This window comes from Triticum dicoccoides, chromosome 3B (genome assembly GCF_002162155.2).
Source record: "Triticum dicoccoides isolate Atlit2015 ecotype Zavitan chromosome 3B, WEW_v2.0, whole genome shotgun sequence".
Lineage (NCBI taxonomy): Eukaryota > Viridiplantae > Streptophyta > Magnoliopsida > Poales > Poaceae > Triticum > Triticum dicoccoides.
The window spans coordinates 587556791-587566048 of NC_041385.1; positions in this window are offsets into that span (position 1 = coordinate 587556791).

A 9258-nucleotide genomic window follows, 5' to 3' on the forward strand; every position below is an offset into this window, starting at 1 on the left:
GGTGTTGATCATGTTTTGCTCGCGAAAGAGGTTTAGTCAAGGGATCTGCGACATTCAGATCCGTATGTACTTTGCAAATATTTATGTCTTCATCTTGAACATTTTCACGGATGGAGTTGAAACGGCGCTTGATGTGCCTGGTCTTCTTGTGAAACCTGGGCTCCTTGGCAAGGGCAATAGCTCCAGTGTTGTCACAGAAGAGTTTGATCGGCCCCGACGCATTGGGTATGACTCCTAGGTCGGTGATGAACTCCTTCACCCAAATTGCTTCATGCGCTGCCTCCAAGGCTGCCATGTACTCCGCTTCACATGTAGATCCCGCCACGACGCTCTGCTTGCAGCTGCACCAGCTTACTGCTCCACCATTCAACATATACATGTATCCGGTTTGTGACTTAGAGTCATCCAGATCTGTGTCGAAGCTAGCATCGACGTAACCCTTTACGACGAGCTCTTCGTCACCTCCATAAACGAGAAACATGTCCTTTGTCCTTTTCAGGTACTTCAGGATATTCTCGACCGTTGTCCAGTGTTCCTTGCCGGGATTACTTTGGTAGATGTTAATAATTAAGTGTATAGGGTTTAGGGTAGTTGATGAGTGTTATGCACATGCCCGCTTAATTAAGACATGCAAACGTGTGTGCATGTAGTTATCATTGGATCTTGTTAATCATTAAAGTTGACGAAGGAACAGTTGAAATACTGGACTCACTACTTAAAGATAAGAGCGACTACACAATCGTGAAGGGGATAGTCGACAGGTAATTTCAATCATTATTAACTATATGTCGGCCTCTTTAGTTTGTCATTTCCTGATATCAACTATTTAATAACTCGTTTATTCATTTTCTTTGCCGGCGGGCAGGGCTTGGGCAAAGTTCAGGAATTCGAAAGAGGTTTCAGGCGAATGGAGATAAAGGCTGCATTGTTTTCGACCCAAGGTATAATCAATTAAGTAGTACTATCTAGCTACCTACCATGCATCTCTTTAATTCTAGTTTCAATACCATAGATATTTGCAAAGTGCATATGGATCTGAATGTCGCAGATCCGTTGACTAAACCTCTTCCGCGAGCAAAACATGATCAACACCAGAACTCTATGGGTGTTCAATTCATCACAATGTAACTAGATTATTGACTCTAGTGCAAGTGGGAGACTGTTGGAAATATGCCCTAGAGGCAATAATAAAATGGTTATTATTATATTTCCTTGTTCATGATAATTGTCCATTGTTCATGCTATAATTGTGTTATCCGGAAATCGTAATACATGTGTGAATACATAGACCACAATATGTCCCTAGTGAGCCTCTAGTTAACTAGCTTGTTGATCAATGGATGGTTACGGTTTCCTGACCATGACATTGGATGTCATTGATAACGGGATCACATCATTGGGAGAATGATGTGATGGACAAGACCTAATCCTAAGCATAGCACAAGATCGTGTAGTTCGTCTGCTAGAGCTTTTCTAATGTCAAGTATCCTTTCCTTAGACCATGAGATCGTGCAACTCCCGGATACCGTAGGAGTGCTTTGGGTGTACCAAACGTCACAACATAACTGGGTGGCCATAAAGGTACACTACAGGTATCTCCGAAAGTGTCTGTTGGGTTGGTACAGATCGAGACTGGGATTTGTCACTCCGTATGACGGAGAGGTATCTCTGGGCCCACTCAGTAATGCATCATCATAATGAGCTCAATGTGACCAAGTGGTTGGTCACAGGATCATGCATTACAGTACGAGTAAAGTGACTTGCCGGTAACGAGATTGAACGAGGTATTGGGATACCGACGATCGAATCTCGGGCAAGTAACGTACCGATTGACAAAGGGAATTGTATACGGGATTACTTGAATCCTCGACATCGTGGTTAATCCGATGAGATCATCGAGGAGCATGTGGGAGCCAACATGGGTATCCAGATCCCGCTGTTGGTTATTGACCGGAGAGTCGTCTTGGTCATGTCTGCGTGTCTCCCGAACCCGTAGGGTCTACACACTTAAGGTTCGGTGACACTAGGGTTGTAGAGATATTAGTATGCGGTAACCCGAAAGTTGTTCGGAGTCCCGGATGAGATCCCGGACGTCACGAGGAGTTCCGGAATGGTCCGGAGGTAAAGATTTGTATATAGGAAGTCCAGTTTCGGCCACCGGGAAAGTTTCGGGGGTCACCGGTATTGTACAGGGGCCACCGGAAGGGTCCCGGGGGTCCACCGGGTGGGGCCACCTATCCTGGAGGGCCCCATGGGCTGAAGTGGGAAGGGAACCAGCCCCTGGTGGGCTGGTGCGCCCCCCATGGGCCTCCCCCTGCGCCTAGGGTTGGAAACCCTTGGGGTGGGGGGCGCCCCACCTGACTTGGGGGGCAAGTTCCCCCCTTGCCCCCCCCCCCCTTGAGATTGGATCTCTAGGGGGCCCGCGCCCCTCCCCCCAGGGCCCCTATATAAAGAGGGGGGAGGGAGTGCTGCGCACCCAAGCCCCTAGCGCCTCCCTCTCCCCACGTAACACCTCTCCCTCTCGCTGAGCTTGGCGAAGCCCTGCCGAGATCCCCGCTGCTTCCACCACCATGCCGTCGTGCTGCTGGATCTCCATCAACCTCTCCTCCCCCTTTGCTAGATCAAGAAGGAGGAGACGTCTCTCCCAACCGTACGTGTGTTGAACGCGGAGGTGCCGTCCGTTCGGCGCTAGGATCATCGGTGATTTGGATCACGACGAGTACGACTCCATCAACCCCGTTCTCTTGAACGCTTCCGCTCGCGATCTACAAGGGTATGTAGATGCACTCCTCTCTCTCATTGCTAGATGACTCCATAGATTGATCTTGGTGATGCGTAGAAAAAATTTATTTTCTGCAACGATCCCCTCCATGAAGGTCTATCCCGTTACTTTACGACATGTTTCCAAAACATGGACCTCAAGGTTAATTCAACTAATAGGATGGAGCACTATATACATTCAACGCAATCAAATGTTTTCCAAAAAAGAAGTGATATAATTTCTGTGAAACTTATAAGTCATGTATGTCAAATTAATCTTTGTGTACTTGTTTTCAAATTAACCTCCGGGCCTGTTTGCCGCGTATCACACACATCTTGTTAAGTTGAACCGTTTATGTTCTCTTCCCTAATCGAAAGTAGTCCATTCGAGTGAACCGTATAACGTATATCACTCACACCTTAATCTGGCTGACCGTTTCTGTTGCTTTCCCTAATAGCAAACAGTTCATCGGAGCAAACTGTATGCCATATATCGCACACACATTGATATGGCTGCCCGTTTCTATTGTTCTGTATAATCACAAACAGTTCGTCTGGATCAACCGTATGCCCAGCATCGCACACGCAAGTAAAATCTGAACCATGTTTGATGTACCCGCCATCGCAAATGTTTTGCATATTTTTTGACGGTTTTTTTACATCACCGTTTACGATTAATGCATCACACAGAGTTTCGTCAAAGGGTCTCTGATCGTAGTATCGTGTTAGCAGCATCATGCAGTAGTGTTCTCTTTTCTTTTAGTGGGAACAATTTATGTGCGGGAGTTTTAGTTAAGCTGAAAGTTGTAATTGCAACTTTTCCTTCCAGAAAGATGATTATTTATGAGAGCAACAAGCAATTGTGCCAGAGATGGTTTCTACAAGTGTGCTTTGTGCTTTCTCTCAAAAAAATCTTATATTTGTTGATCTTTTTCTTTTTTTGATAAAAACATGCCAACAATCTCTTTCATCAAAGTTTAGATAGTTCTCCTATTTTGACAATGACAAGCCACACTCGTGTCTTCTCCCGTTATACCGGCAACTTGTATTTTGTCAAAGTCTATGAGATTAGTGAGTTCATGTCTTTGCTTGTATAAATTTATATTTATTCAAAGACAACAACCAAAAAAGTATGTAATTCTCATTTAACCAGTTTACTGGCATGCAAATATAAGGATTGCTTCATGCACATGAGGAAAGAAAACACCAGCTCCTATATGATTTGTGAGAAACCTCCATGGTGGCAAACTGCACCGCACGGTTGAACCCATCACACCAAACTAAGGAAACTGCATACGGGTTCAACATGATCTAATGACCTCTCTGCTCTCCTTATCTTCCCTCTCCTATCAATGCCGCAATTAGACATGGTGAAGAAGGCATGGATGATAGCAACGATGGTGACCATTCTAATCTGTGAACCGACGGTGTTTCTCTACATCAACTAAATACTTGCCTTCCCCATTCGATGATATGTATCATCACATCGCGGAACACACTTGTGGTGAGGAGGAATAAGGCGAAGGGGTGTGCGGTGCTTGACAAGGAGGGGGTGAAAGAAATTCTCTCATGTTTGTCACGATGCCATTGAAGGTGAAGCCGACTTTGGAGAGTACAAATATTGTGAAGGTGAAGCCTATAGTCGCAGCCCTAGAAATTAGTTGGAGCACCATAGTCACGACATGAGTTCTCATTGCCACATATTCTCTAATGGCTGTGAATATTATGATGACATGCTCAATTCTTCCGCATCCATCGCAATGGCAAAGCAACACAACATCAGAGAAGGCAAACACATGCCGAACTACAGCAATGCTGCTCGGATGTGCCTTAGCTATTTAGCATATATTTTACGAAAGAGAATGGTTTGACTATTGCGGCTATATTTTGCATTATCTGTGGCAATGTACGGGAACTCAACTAGGTTTTGTTAAATTTGAGATCATAGTTATCTTCTCAATGGTTCTAATGACCTTATCCATGTTACATGTTACATAATCTTAAGTTTCATTTGTTTTCCTGCATTGTGGCTCGTAGCAACCCACGGGCATTTAGCATGTAAATTATTTACGTTGCAAGTGAACTGGACTTAAATTATTACCCGATTGTGTCCACATTATATTTTGTTCTACATGTAAAATTTAACATGCATTATGTTTACATAACTCTAGTAAAATATTTCAAAAGCCTGTGGCAACGCACGGGCATTCTACTAGTTAATAATAACGTGGAAACCTAGTATGAACACAATGGCACTTCCTTCAAATTTGAAACAAAAACAAAAATTATTGCTTGCACCTATTGATGAACTAGTTTTGCATTGGCTTTGTAATCCAAGCAGATCTCTTGTCTCAGTCATACATGGCGCTCAATAGAGGAGTTTGTACTCATTCGGTGTGCGGGGTGGCGGTGATCCGAATCGCGGCAGGGGGCAAGCTCGGCTTCTCCACCGTTATTTTTTGAGGAATCTTGTCCACCGTAATGACGGCAGGGGGCAAGCTCGGCTTCTCCACCATTATTTTTCGTGGAATCTTCTCAACCGCAATAGTGGCATGGGGTAAGCTTAGCCTCTCCACCATTATAATGGTGAGGCGGCACCGAACAATGAGGTGGTCATCCATGGCCGACGTGCTTGGCTCCAGCCTGCATCTATAAAAGTATCTAGAGTTGTCATGGTTGAACGTGTGAGTCATCTTTTCAGACTCCAAATTGACCACCCCCTCGAGCTCAAAACTGAACTCCGCTGTTGTCGGCGCCGTGCCCTTAATCGCGCGGACGAGGCTAATTACCCCAGTGGGGCTGAATTGGAAGTACCATCTGCACCCTCCCACGGCGAAATGCGTGGAGTAGGTGCACTCCCCGCCCCGGAGCGTGGCCTTGAGCTTGTAGAAGCTGCCGATGGTGAGCATGTTGGATCCGACCATGGCGACCTGCGGCTCCAAGGACGCGGGCTCGTTAGGTTTGGAGAAGAGGCGCCACCAAGTTGCCTGCTGCTTCGTCAGAGTGCACCTGAGGGTGAAGGTGTCGTCGCGGACACAGGACGATGCCTCCAGCTCCCTCCTGTACAGGACCATAATCAAGACCCTATCGGATTCCAGCATCCCATTGGTCTCCTCGTGGAAGACGGTGTTCTCGCCGGTCACGTCCAGGACTTCCATGGAGATGTCGATACCTTGGAGCACCAAGTCTGGTTTGTACCTGAACCGGGAGTGGAGGTCGACCCAGACATGGATGCGATCTGCTAGACCCTCGTTAAATTGCTTCGGTTCCACTGTGATTATCCACAAGATGCCACCGAAGGAGAATGTGCGGACAGTCTCCCGGTGAAGCAGAGGCACCCGCACCAAGTTGGAGTAGTCGGAGATCCTCACGTGGAGCGGCATTTCGTCCCTCGGCGACGGATGGCTGGCGGTGGCACCCATTGACCGAGAGACGACGAGAGATCCAACAAGCTCTCCGACGAGTAGGTTGGTACGTTATGTATGTCTAGGTGCCTGTGTATATGTAGCATGTACTCTGGAGTCCTCCTCTAAAAAGAAGTCCGAGTCCCTCTTCTTGCCCTGCTAATTAGGAGTACGTACCTTCCACGATACACAACCAACCGGATGAAAACCGGCCTCGCTTGGAAGTTGGTTTCCGATCGTGGCTAGTCCAAGATCACGTCCTTGTGCACCCCTCATCATTTTATTTAGCCACGCAAAGAAGATGGGATCGACTATAGTAGCAATTCTTTGACCTGGGTCAGTTGTGAGTTCTAATCCTGGTGTGGCAAACCGTACCGACAGCGTTTAGATATGTTTATTATTCCTCATATCTTCTAAAGCACTAATTTGATGCGGTTTTGTTTTATAAGGATTCTTGATTGGCTGCACTACCAATTTCTAACATTGATTCTAATACAGGTCTCAAGACAAGTCCATGTAGTAGTTTTGAGCACGGCGGTCTCCTGTGTCGCTCCGGCGGGCGGCCCAGAGGCAAACCCTAGCCGCCCCCGCTGCCAGCAAGCCATCCACCACTTCCTTCCTCCCCTCGCCGCCGCCAACAGCGGTCGCCGGGCAAAGCCCACGCGGCTCGGCGGCAGCTGGACCATTTTTTCTCCTCCTGTACGAGATGGCTGGCGCGATCCAGTGGCTTCGGCGGGAGCTCGAGCGACTGCTCGTGCTCGTGGCGGCGCGGCTGGCCGACGAGGCAGTGCACAGAGGCGCGGGCGCGCGCGCAGTGCAGGCGCGGCGCGGATCTGTTGGGTTAGGCGCGATGGTGGAGCTCCTCTACTGAGCGGCACGGGCGACGATGCAGGGTTGGCTGCGGCCTGGGGCACGCGGTGGCCGCGCGGGTCGCAGGCGCACCACACCAGGGCGAGCCCCTGTTGGATCTAAAGAGGGTTGCCGCCGGGCGGGCTCTTGCTCGGTATTGTGGCAGAGGAGATGGTTCAGGCGGGAGCCAGCTTTTCGGTGGCGTGTGGGCTGTAGACGGCTCTGCGCACCGGTGGTCGTCGGCTAGTTGGGCTCCAAGGGGCGGTGCGAAGCAGATCGGGCCCCGGTGTCCTGTTCTGCGAGGAGGTCGTGACAACTATCAGGCGCATGGGGCCGGCGGCTCCATCCGGCGCGGACCAGCGAAAACGATGGAGATATGGGCCCTGGCGTCCAGTTCTGAAGGTGGTTGCCGCGGACGTTGGGCCCGTTGGGCTGGCGGCCGCCAGCCGTGTCTCCGCGGTGGTGGTCTGGCTTGGGTTTCGTGGTCGGAAGTGCAGCGCCGGTGAAGACTTTGCTGCCAGTTTTTGGGCTATGGCAGGCGACGGCGACGCCTGCGGGCGTCACTTCTTGAAGGCGTCGCTGAGGTGTTCCTGCTCGCTCCACTACGCAAGGATGCTCGGGGGAACCCTTGATCCCCTAGGACCGGACGATGATGGCGACATGTGTCGCACCTCTTGGGGCATCGGTCCCGTAGCTCCTTACCGGCCAGAGGGACTAGTGATAGGTGGGGAGGTTGTTCGTGTTGCTCGGTCGTGTCCGTCCGGTGATGAGGGCGATTTGGCTTATGTGGCAACTATGTCGGAGGCGTGGCATTAGTCGTGGTAGTCGGCTCTTCTCTGGCGCGTCCGTGAGACTACCTCGGCTGCTTATTGTTGTGAAGTCGAAGCTGCGGTGCGAGGCACCGGTGGTGCACGATGACGGGCGACAAGTGATCCGTTCGGTGATCTTCCGTAAAGCCAACATTGTTTTGCTCTCTGTAGTTCTCCGCCGGAATCGGAGTTGTGTTGTCTTGCTGTGGGTGGATGGCGTTCCGCCGTGTAAGTGTAGTGTTGTTCAGCAGCCAGTAGGGCTGTTGTTTCTTCTTTTCTCTTTGATCTATGGATCTCCCCATGTAGGGATGTAAGTGGCAAATAAATGGCGCCCGCAATCCCGTTTAGTTAGTTTTTGCTAGCTTGATAGTTCATTTTCCTCGAACAGACAAAAAACCTTTTTGAACTATCATATCATACGTGGACTTTAAACGGGATTAAATGGGACCCGATTGACATCCCTACCCCCATGTTGTTCTTCCGATGCTTTCTGCTAAATCTAATTGAATCCAGCAATTTGTTGGATCTTTCAAGAAAAATACAGGTCTCAAGAATTATTTTGCCCTTTCGCAAAAATAAGGAGAGTGTGTGGAATTATTTTGCTGGTTCGAAAGTAATTGATACTCTTACAACTATTGTTGCATCACAAGTGTCCCCTCGATGAACTTGAGGCCGATTTGCAAAATATTCTTGTCCTAAAATCAAGAACTTTTATCATATTTTTTGTATTTCTTATCTTAGGGCACGTGCAAGGAAACATTTTTCTTTTTCTTGCCTCTCTTTTGAAAGTGTTCCTGGCAATTTAATTTCAGTACTTTGAGGAGGCTTCAGTTAAACCAAGGAACGGGCGATTCTACTACTAAGTTGCAAATTACACTTTAATTTTTGGAGACAATGTTGGTATACGCATTCTTTTGTGTTTTGGGTGTTGGGGAACGTTGCAGAAAATTAAAAAATTTCCTACGGTTTCACCAAGATCCATCTATGAGTTCATCTAAGCAACGAGTGATAGGAGTGCACCTACATACCCTTGTAGATCGCGAGCGGAAGCGTTCAAGAGAACGAGGATGATGGAGTCGTACTCGTCGTGATCCAAATCACCGATGACTAAGTGTTGAACGGACAGCGCCTCCGCGTTCAACACACGTACGGAGCGGATGACGTCTCCTCCTTCTTGATCCAGCAAGGGGGAAGGAGAGGTTGAGGAAGAAGGCTCCAGCAGCAGCACGACGGCGTGGTGGCGGTGGAGATGCAGCACTCCGGCAGGGCTTCGCCAAGCAACCGCGGGAGGAGGAAGAGGTGTAGCAGGGAGAGGGAGGCGCCAAGACTCAGGGGGTGCGGATGCCCTCCCTCCCCCCTCCTTTTTATAGGCCCCAAGGGGAGCGGCCCTGGAGATGGGAATCTCCCAAGGGGCGGCGGCCAGGGGGGTGGAGTGC